General features: G+C 49.5%; 1 non-coding gene across 1 annotated transcript; it reads left to right on the plus strand.

The window, feature by feature from the left end:
* The first annotated feature begins 6,256 nt into the window (after positions 1 to 6,256).
* Positions 6,257 to 6,394, plus strand: LOC119923141. The gene has a single exon (XR_005448780.1). It is a non-coding gene; the product is annotated as a small nucleolar RNA SNORA7 (small nucleolar RNA).
* Positions 6,395 to 11,431: the final 5,037 nt, after the last annotated feature.

The raw sequence follows: 11,431 nt of genomic DNA on the forward strand, positions 1-11,431 counted from the left end.
GGTTGGGCCCAGGAGAACGGGTGATCATATGGAGGGAGTTAAGGGAGCGGGGATTTCCTATGGACGAGCTGGATGGGCTGCCCACACATATCCTGAAGCTGCTCACTCAGGAAGGTAGACCAACGGCCCCAACCACCACGGAGCGGGGAAATTAGAAGGGGAATCCGGCGGGCCCGGCCGTTGGACGGCGGCCGCGGCCCTCTCGCAACCCGGGTGCCCCTCCCCCGTCATATGACCGTCCTAGTAAATGATCGTCGGAAAGTCTTACCGGTAGACACCAGGGCCCGGGTATCTATGATGAGGAAGGATGCTTGGCAAGGAGGCCAACCATCAATTACAGGAAATAATTCCATAATTGGGGTTACTGGGAAACGGGAGACCCTTCCCATCACCTGAGCACCCAGCTACTCAAGAAATTTGCAAGCTAAAGCATGGTGGTAGGAAAGTTAACCACTTTGCCTTCAGGGCGAGAGCTATCAGATGGGAGCTCAAAAGGGAATTCCTTTGAGGGAAGGCACCTCCCTCTAGCAAAGGGTTGCCTCCCTCCTAGTGAATGGCTGCCTTTCTCAGTCTAAGGCACTTCCCCATAGAAACTACAATGGCGGTCATTAGGAATGAATTGGGACTGAACTTGCCATTGTTCTCCCAGCCTAGGAACAACTGGAGGGGTGGTGATTTAATCATTATATCTGAAATGCCATTGCCTTAAATTTCTCTAGCTTAGCAAACGGTAAAAGCAGATCAAATACAAATGTCATCTTGATATATTTGAAATGATAAATGAATCTGACTGGGCAAACCTGTGCAGCTAATCCCAATGAGGGCTGCCCACTAACTTTGGTAGAGGCTTGGAGATCCTCCAAGACCTAGACCCTCCTCTTTTGCAGACATCACGCCTGGGAGAGGGGGAATGACGACACATCACTCTGTGAAACTGCTTGGCCTGCTCGTCACTTAACGTGTTAAATATTAGGACACGCAAAGTCCAGATTTAATTGCTGCATATTCCAAATTATATGTATTAGAACTGGGGCTTGTTCGTCTTTGTTAAAGTGGTTCATATGGTCTTTAATATAAAATCTCCATTTTTCAGGGTTGACAATGCAAGTTCTGCATGCTGTCTCTGCTATAGCCTAGCTAATGGGCAAAAAGCAGCTGTATGTTATTCGGTATCATACATATGTACAGATCTGGATGTCTACTTTGTCTTTGCGATTGTTTCCTTTTAAGGGACTGAAAAGGTTTAGTCATCATATCCCAAGGATTTGGAAAGCAACAGAAGAATAATTGGAAAATTTGTTAAAATTTTTAGTAGTTTTTAAGAATGAGTGAAGAATAATTGTTTAATGTTATTAGGAAAATCTATTATTTCAAACTTTATCAATCATATCTGGCTATATGATGCTCCTGGGTACTTCTTTGCCTCACAATTCTATGGTCAGGATTGCCTGACTTCCAGACAGGCCCAGCAAAGGAATCATCACTGCCTCCCAGATTGCCTGTCTTCAGTCTCAGCCATGATGTGACATCATCAGGGAAGGGAACCTATTTCTACCAGGCGACCTATTCCTGTTTCAACATGACCGTTGCTTCTCGCCCCTTCACTCCAGTGACTCTGAACAATTGGACACGATGATCTCTGGCAGTGTGCCATGCAGCTAATGAAGAGTCCCCACCACCAGAGGAGTTTTGTACTGGTTCTATGGACTCTTTAGACTTGAGGAGGGAAACTCACTATTCCAGGGGTTGCTGCTATTTTTGCTCCTGGCGGTGGGCTTAGTGGGAGAATGTTGGTTACTAAGTTGCTGTTGCTTGGCCCTTTTCACACAGGTGCGACAAACACACAGTCGCCTCCAGCTCTTTCGTCTGTGCGCTATCTCAAGACCGTTGTGCTAGTAAGGGAAGAAGTTGTTATCTGTCCCAGTGTTACACTGCTCTATCTGTGGATAGCGGCCACTTCAACCATCCCTGGCCCCTTTCCTCAGTGCAGTGCCTCAAAACCATGGTGGGCCACCGACCACCTTCCATACCTCCATACCTCCTACTCGCACGCCTTGAGGGTGGGGCGCCACCTTCTGTTGCCCCTGACCATGGGATAGGAAATGTCCTCTGCCCCAACCCATGGATCTGCTTTTCTGGTTCCCGTGGCAAGCCAGGGAGGTTATCAGCCCATGCGGTCAGGGGAGGGACAGCGCCGGAAGGCACGGCTTCCAGTGCAACCCCACCACTACGCGACCTGGAGGGGATGCAGGAAGAGGTGGGGTCAGGTGGGCACGGATGGCGAGGGCCAAGGGGTGGTATGCCCCGAGGTGACCCTTGGGTATCGGCCATCTCAAGGTCAAAAGCTATCTCGTGACCACCTGAGCCAGCAGGCGGAACTCGGAAGTGAGGGTGGGATACCGCCCCCACGACCAAATCTGCTAGATTGACAGCCCAAGCTGGGAATACAGAAGGTGTCCCTCGCCCCTGTGCCAATCAAATTAGGTATGGAGGAGGGGAGAGGGCAGAGATTGGATAGACTGAGGCCGGAAGCTGGAATGGCCTAGGGGCACAGGCAATAAATACCTATCGCCTCTGACCTTCGGGGTCAGAACACCAGGACACGCAGCAGCAGGAGCTGCCGCTGCAGCCGCAGCAGCAGCAGCCCGCGTGTCTCTCCCTGCCCAGAAGGACAGATGCCCGCTCTACAACCAGAACCAACACACTGAGGCAAGGGCCGCGGGATGGGTGAGTGTCTCGTGGGTGGGACCCAGGTATCCCGCTGCTGATGGGAATTATGAGTGGATTCCTCCCATGTAGGGAGAGCACATTGTCAGAGCTAGCCACCCACCACGTGCACGGGTAATGTAATGAATTCTTCCAATGTGGGAAAGTAAGTGGATTCTTCCCGAGTGGGAAGTGCACATGGGTGAGAGTTAACCAACTCACCCACGCGCGATTAACGGATGATTGCGTTCCTCCCGTGTAGGAAATCTCTAATATTGCTAATTGATTATATTCCTCCCGAAAGGGAAGCTCAATCCATTGCGCCTAAACAATTACATAAATTCAATTCACCTCGCGGAATAAATTTTATATAAAACTTAGTCTTTTCCGTCCCCGGCCTCTCTCTCTCTCTAGCCTCGCCGATCACTGAACGAACCCGTCCCCGGACTACGGGTGACACTTGGGCAAGTCCCTTCACTTCTCTGGGCCTCATTTACCTCATCTGTAAAATGGGGATTGAGATTGCAAGCCCCACATGGGACAGGGGACTGTGTCCAACCCGATTTCCTTGTATCCACCCCAGTGCTTAGTACAGTGCCTGGCACAAAGAAAGTGCTTAACAAATTTAACAATAATAATAATAATTATAATTATATAATAATAATAATTATTATTATTATTATCAACTCTTCTGGAAGATACCCTGGAAGGCAATTACAAGATCGCTTTAAATATACTGCTGCAAGATTTTGCAGGGGGTAGCTGCATCTAACCCAGGAAGTATATATTCATGGGCTCCTGATCATAATCATAGTTAATTATCATAATTCTAAAAATCAACATTATCATTATAGTCTTTATTAACAGTTTAAATGCAAAAGGCTGTAACAAGTGCTGAGTAGAAACAAAATGATTAGCTCAGAATAATCCCCTGGCCGTAAGAGGCTCAGAATATAAGGGAAAGTATATTTTAAATCCTCATGTTACAGAAAGGCCCAGAGAGGTTAAGTTGGTCACTCAAGGTCACACAGCTGGTCAGTGGCAGGGTGGGTGTTAGAATTCCTGTCGTGTCTCCCTGTTGTCTGATCAATCCCCTCTAAACTGTAAGCTCCTTGTGGGCAGGAAACGTGCCTATCAATCTTTTCTTTTTTCTTCCCCTCCAAACCCCATCCTCCCCTTGATTTTCCCATCACCGTAGATGACTCACCATTCTTCCTGTCGCACAAGCCCATAATCTTGGCATTACCCTCGACTCCTCTCTCTCATTCAACCCACAAGTTCAATCCATCACAAAGTCCTGTCGGTTCCACCTTCACAACATCGCTAAAATCTGCCCTTTCCTCTCCATCCGAACTGCTACCACATTAATCCAATCTCTTATTCTAACTCACCTTGATTATTTTATCAGCCTCCTTGCTGACCTCCCATGTCTCCTTTCTCTCTGCACTCCAGTCCACACTTCACTCTGCTGCTCGGATCATTTTTCTATAAAAACTTTCAATCAATCAATCAATCAATCGTATTTATTGAGCGCTTACTGTGTGCAGAGCACTGTACTAAGCGCTTGGGAAGTACAAGTTGGCAACATATAGAGACAGTCCCTACCCAACAGTGGGTTCACAGTCTAAAAGGGGGAGACAGAGAACAAAACCAACCATACTAACAAAATAAAATAAATAGAATAGATATGTAAAAGTAAAATGAATAAATAAATAGAGTAATAAATATGTACAAACATGTATACATTTATACAGGTGCTATGGGGAAGGGAAGGAGGTAAGATGGGGGGATGGAGGGGGGACGAGGGGGAGAGGAAGGAAGGGGCTCAGTCTGGGAAGACTCCTGGAGGAGGTGAGCTCTCAGTAGGGTCTTGAAGGAAGGGCATTCCAGGCCCGGGGGATGACGTGGGCCGGGGGTAGATGGCGGGACAGGCGAGAACGAGGCACGGTGAGGAGATTAGCGGCAGGGGAGTGGAGGGTGCGGGGTGGGCTGTAGAAGGAGAGAAGGGATGTGAGGTAGGAGGGGGCGAGGTGATGGTTTCAGTCCATGTTTCCTCACTCCTAGAGAATCTCCAGCGTTTGCTCATCCACCTCTGCATCAAACGGAAACTCCTCACCCCTGGGTTTAAAGCCCTCAATAACTTGTTCCCTTCCATTTCACCTTGCTACTCTGCTACTACAACCCAGACAGCATGCTTCGTTCCTGTAGCAAAAGTGACTGATTGACTGAAGGATTGAAGGAGTTCAGGGCCGGGGGTACCACGGCGTAGAACACGGAAATCAGCAGGTCGAACACCGAGGAAGAGTGTGAGGGAGGCTTGAGGTATCCAAACATGCCTGTGGAGAAGAAGACGGTGATGACGATGAGATGGGGCAGGCAGGTGGAGAAGGCTTTGGCCCTGCCCTCGGCCGCCGGCATCCTCAGAACGGTCCGGAAGATGCGCACGTACGAGGCAACGATGGAAATGGAGTTTACAGCAGCTATGGTTAGCGCAAAGGGCATGGTCACGTCAATGGTGGAGTGGTCTTCAGAGCAGATGATCTTCAGCAGGGAGGGGACGTCACAGAAGAAATGCTGGACAAGGTTGGACCCGCATAAAGACGAGGAGAAGGTCGAAGCTGAAAACAAAACCCCGAACAGCCCTCAGCTGAGCCAGGAGGCGGCTGCCATCTTCCCACAAGCGCCTGGTTTCATGATGACCTAGTAGTGCAGGTGGAGACAGATGACGATGTAGTAGCCGTAGGACATCGCCATGAGGAGTAAAAACTCCGAGTCATGGAACAGGGCCACCAGGAAGAGCTAAGTGGCACAGCTCAAGAAGGAGATGGTTCGGCAGTTAGTCGAGACGGTGATGGATTTGGGGACGGTGACGGAGATGTAGCAGAGGTCGATGAGGGCCAGGTTCCTGAGGAAGAAGTACATGGGGGTGTGGAGGCGCCGGTCGAGGGCGATGATGACGACGATGAGGAGATTCCCCGTCAGGGTCTCCAGGTAGACCAGGAGGAACAGAGCGGCATGGACCAGCTGCAGCTCCTGGACCTCCGAGAATCCCAGGAGGAGGAATTCCCTCACCGTGGAGATGTTGGACATTTCTGGGTGATGATGCCGACTCCCTGCACAGGAAGAGGGAAGACTTCAATTTACGGGCCTTGATGGCGTCGTTAAAGGAATCAACATTAATTTCTGCATGAGTAAATCAGTCATTTGTACGTACTGAGCACCTACAGTGTTCAAAAGTACTAGTACAAATGATTCCTGCTGCCAAGGAATTCCAAGCTCACAGTCTCGTAGCAGTGGAATAGTGTAGTGGCAAGGGCACAGTCCTTGGAGTCGGAGGACTTGGGTTCTAAGTCTGGCTCTACCACTTACCTGTTGTGTGACTTTGGGTAGCATACTTAACTTCTCTGAGTTTCAGAGTCCTCATATTTAAAATGGAAACCCAAGACCTGTTTTCCCCACTGCTGAAACTATGAGCCCCGTGTAGGATAGAGACCGTGTCCTGCCTCCGACGAGTCTAGAAGTTATTTTATACTCAAACTAATATCCTCAGCCCCTCTAGGGATCGCACCTGGAGACTTTCCAGTCCTCTACCAGTCTCGACTACGGGAGGGAAAGTCAAGCAGAGGCCTACCCATTCCATTCCTAGCTTGGATAGTGGCTAGCGAGTTGCAGGTAATCTGCTACAAGTCAAAACTCACCTGTGATGGGCAGCAACGGCGCGGGAGAGAGTCGAGGGCAGAGACTCAAATTTTCTGCATGGAAGAAGGCAATGGTAAACCACTGCCATGTGTTTACCAACAAGACTTTATGGAGTAGTCATTCTGGTATGTGTGTCCATAGAGTTTTCTTGGTAAACATAAAGAAGTGGTTACCATCGCCTCCTTTCACGCGGTGAAATCCTGAGTCTCCACCGTTGTCTTTGAACCACATTTTGATCAATTGTCCACCTGCCTTTGACTCTCTCCCATGCCGCTGCTGCCCAGCACAGGTAAATCAAATTTGTCTGACGCTTTAGCTTAGACCTTTCCGTTATAGGTAACCCTAGCTAGAATATCTCTTAATGGCATAGCTCTAGGATTCATTGGGTGGGGACCGTCTCTATATGTTACCGATTTGTATTTCCCAAGCTCTTTGTACAGTGTTCTGCAAACAGCAAGCGCTCAATAAATACGATTGAATGAATGAATGAATGAATGAGGCAGACAGGTGGAGAAGGCTTTGGCCCGGCCCTCGGCGGCCGACATCCTCGGAACGGCCCGGAAGATGTGGGCGTACGAGACGACGATGCAAATGAAGCAGACGACACTTAAGGCTGTCCTCAAAATCACAGTCTCATCGATGGCGATGTGCTTCTCGGAGCAGGTGAACTTCAGTAGAGGGGGGACGTCACAGAAGGACTGGGGGACGGTGTTGGACCCGCAGAAGGGCAGGGAGAACGTCCCAGCTGAACACATTACTGCAAACAGGCCCCCGCTGAGCCAGGAGGCGGCGGCCATCTACTCACAGGCTCCTCGAGCCATGATGACCTCTTAGTTCAGGGGGAGGCAGATGGCAGCATAGCGGTCGTAGGACATCACCGTGAGGATGGACAGCTTTGAGCCGGACAACCAGGACACGGAGAAGACCTGGATGGCATGGTCCACTAGGGAGATGCTTCTCTTGTTGGTCAGAGAGTTGTGGATCGAGTTGGGGCCGGTTACGGAGATTTAGCCGAGGTTGATGAGGGAAAGGTTCCTGAGGAAGAAGTACATGGGGATGTGGAGGCGCCGGTCGAGGACATTGATGGCGATATTGAGGAGATTCCCCGTCAGGCAGACCAGGAGGAGAAGAGCGGCGTGGATCAGCTGCAGCTCGCGGACCTCCGAGAATCCAGGAGGATTCTGTCTTCAAGGTGACATTGGTCATTTTCTGGGAATTGACGTTGACTGCCTAAGGACATTTGGAAAAGATAGGGATGAGAATAATATTCCAGAGAAAAGTGCACAGGGGAGGAGAAAATCTTTGGGTTGGAGGGAATATCGGATTATTTAATGGTAATTTTTCATGCTCACAATGTGCCAGACACTGTACTAAACACTGGAGTAGATAGAACTCCTCACTGTCGGCTTCAAGGCTCTCCATCACCTCGCCCACTCCTACCTCATCTCCCTTCTCTCCTTCTCCATCCCAGCCCGCACCCTCCGCTCCTCTGCCGCTAACCTCCTCACTGTGCCTCGTTCACGTCTGTCCCGCAGTCGACCCCCGTCCCACATCCTTCCCCTGGCCTGGAATGCCCTCCCTCCGCACATCCGCTAAGCTAACTCTCTTTCTCCCTTCAAAGCCCTATTGAGAGCTCACCTCCTCCAGGAGGCCTTCCCAGACTGAGCCCCCCTTTTCCTCTCCTCCTCTCCATCCCTCCCTTCCCTACATCCTTCCACTCCCAACAGCACCTGTATATATATATATATATTTCCAGATTTATTACTCTATTTTACTTGCACATATTTAATATTCCATTTATATTGTTAATGATGTGCATATGGCTATAATTCTATTTATTCTGACGATTTTGACACCTGTCTACATGTTTTGTTTTGTTGTCTGTCTCCCCCTTCTAGACTGTGAGCCTGTTGTCGGGTAGGGACCATCTCTAAATGTTGCCGACTTGTACTTCCCAAGCGCTTAGTACAGTGCTCTGCACAAGTAAGCGCTCAATAAATACGACTGATTGAATGAGTGAATGCTTATTTTACTGCCATCGCATGTTAATTGTTCACTGCTTTCTGTGATGTCATCGTCTGCTTATTTTTTGCCATCACATATTGATTGTTACCTGCTTTCAGTGATATCATCTGTGTATTTAATTATTGCCATAGCATGTTAATTGTTAACTACTCTCTGTGATGGCATCACCAACTTATTTTATTATTGCTACTGCATCATTACTATTGCATGTTAATTGTTAACTTCCTTCTGCGCTTCTATTTACCTTGCTGACCTCACCATGAGCTAATAATTCCCCTGCTCCCAACTGCTCTTCCCATTCCAAACCTTCCCCTTAACCTCTCCCACGCAGCTCTTTCCCTCCCTTTGCCCCACCCCTACCCCTCCTCCTCACCCCCTCCCCATTATCCCTCTGTACCAATGACAACCCTCAACTCCTCCCTTCCAGCATCCTCCCTACCCTCCTCCCCGCCACCACCCCTTCCCAGTTCTCCTTTCTCATCGCCACCCCTATTCCCCCTCTCCCCGCCCAGACCCCCGCCAATTCATTAATTCATTCATTCATTCATTCATTCATTCAATCGTATTTATTGAGCGCTTACTGTGTGCAGAGCACTGTACTAAGAGCTTGGGAAGTACAAGTTGGCAACATATAGAGACGGTCCCTACTCAACAACGGGCTCACAGTCTAGAAGGGGGAGACAGACAACAAAAACAAAACATGTGGACAGGTGTCAAGTCTTCAGAACAAATAGAAATAAAGCTAGATGCACATCATTAACAAATAAATAGAGTAGTAAATATGTACAAGTAAAATAAATAGAGTAAAAATCTGTACAAACATATATGCAGGTGCTGTGGAGCCGGGAAGGAAGTAGGGCTGGAGGGATATGGAGGAGGAGAGGGAAAAGGGGGCTTAGTCTGGGAAGGCCTCTTGGAGGAGGTGAGCTCTCAGTAGGGTTTTCAAGGAAGGAAGAGAGCTAGCCTGGCGGATGTGCAGAGGGAGGGCTTTCCAGACCAGAGGGAGGACGTGGGCTGGGGGTCGACGGCGGGACAGGTGAGAACGAGTTACAGTGAGGAGCTTAGAGGCAGAGGAGTGGAGGGTGCGGGCTGGGCTGTAGAAGGAAAGAAGGGAGGTGAGGTAGGAGGGGACGAGGTGATGGAGCTCCTTGAAGGCGAGAGTGAGGAGTTTTTGCTTGATGTGTAAATTGACGGGCAGCGACTGGAGATTTTTGAGGAGGGGAATAACATGTCCATAGCGTTTCTGCACAAAGATGATCTGGGCAGCAGCGGGAAGTATAGACTGAAGTGGGGAGAAACAGGAGGATAGGAGATCAGAGAGGAGGCTGATACAGTAATCCAGTAGGGATAGGATGAGTGATTGAACCAGCAAGGTAGCGGTTTGGATGGAGAGGAAAGGGCAGATCTTGGCGATATTGCGGAGGTGAGACGGGCAGGTTTTGGTGATGGATTGGATGTGAGGGGTGAACGAGAGAGCGGAGTTGTTGATGACACCAAGGTTGCGGGCTTGTATGATGGGAAGGATGGTAGTGCCATCTATTTATTTTACTTGTACATATTTAATATTCTAGCCATAATTCTATTTATTCTGACGATTTGGACACCTGTCTACATGTTTTGTTTTGTTGTCTGTCTCCCCCTTCTAGACTGTAAGCCTGTTGTCGGGCAGGGACCGTCTCTAGATGTTGCCGACTTGTCCTTCCCAAGGGCTTAGTACAGTGCTCTTCACACAGTAAGTGCTCAATAAACACGATTGAATTGATGAATGAATGCTTATTTTATTGCCATCGCATGTTAATTGTTAACTGCTCTCTGTGATGTCATCATCTGCTTATTTTTTGCCATCACATATTAATAGTTATCTGCTCTCTGTTCTCCGAGAAAAAATGGGGCTCAGTCTGGGAAGGCCTCCTGGAGAAGGTGAGGTCTCAGTAGGGCTTTGAACCGCCCCCCCCCCCAGCACCATTCCCCCTCCATCCCCTCCCTCCACAGCTGCTGCCAAGTGTGGCCTTTGGAACCCCCGCTCCATTATAGGTAAGCTACCTTTCATTCTGGACCTATTTCTTTCCAGCTCTCTACTCCTCCTCGCCCTAACTGAAACATGGCTCTCTCCGGATGACACGGTCTCTTCTGCTGCTCTGTCCAGTGGAGGCCTCTTCTTTTCACACTCCCCGAGACTCACCGGAAAAAGAGGAGGTGTCGGTTAGCTTCTCACTCCCCAATGTGGCTTTCTCATTATCCCTCCTCCCCCTTCCCTTTCCTTCCGCTCCTTTGAAGCCCACATTATTCGCCTCTACCCGCCCCCGCCTCCAGATTCTTGTAGGCGTCATCTAACGCCACCCCGGCCCCACCTCCAACTTCTTTAACGATTTTGACCCTTTTCCCACCTTTCTTCTCTCCTTTTCCATGCTCACCCTGATCCTCGGAGACTTCACCATTCACATGGATGTCACTCGTGGCTCCTCTGCCGCTCGCCTTCTATCTCACCTTGATGCTGCCAACCTCCTGCTCCACCCCACCTCGCCCACTCACCAACTTGGTCACACCTCGACGTCATCTCCTAAACGCCGCACTATCTCCACCCTCACCAACTCTGAAATCCCTCCCTTTGATCATAACCTTCTCACCTGCCTCCTCACTCACACTCCTCTCCTCTGCTATATTACTACCTCACAGAGACCTCCGCTCTCTCGACCCCATCCATCTTTCTCAGCGCATTACACCCCACCTCGCCTCCCATTCATTTCTACCCAATCTTGATGACCAGATTACTGCTCTCAACTCTACCCTCTCTACTCACCTCAACTCGCTCGCTTCCCTTTCCCTTCGCCGCTCTCGTGCCACTAACCCACAGCCTTGGGTCACTACCACTGTCCGCCTCCTTCGATGTTATGCTCGAGCAGCTGAAGGCTGCTGGTGAAAGTCAAAACACCAAGTCAACCTTGTTAACTTCAGGTTTATCCTTTCCTGCCTCACCTCTGCCCTCTTCCCTGCCCGGCAA

The sequence above is a fragment of the Tachyglossus aculeatus genome, unplaced genomic scaffold (assembly GCF_015852505.1).
Source record: "Tachyglossus aculeatus isolate mTacAcu1 unplaced genomic scaffold, mTacAcu1.pri scaffold_148_arrow_ctg1, whole genome shotgun sequence".
Lineage (NCBI taxonomy): Eukaryota > Metazoa > Chordata > Mammalia > Monotremata > Tachyglossidae > Tachyglossus > Tachyglossus aculeatus.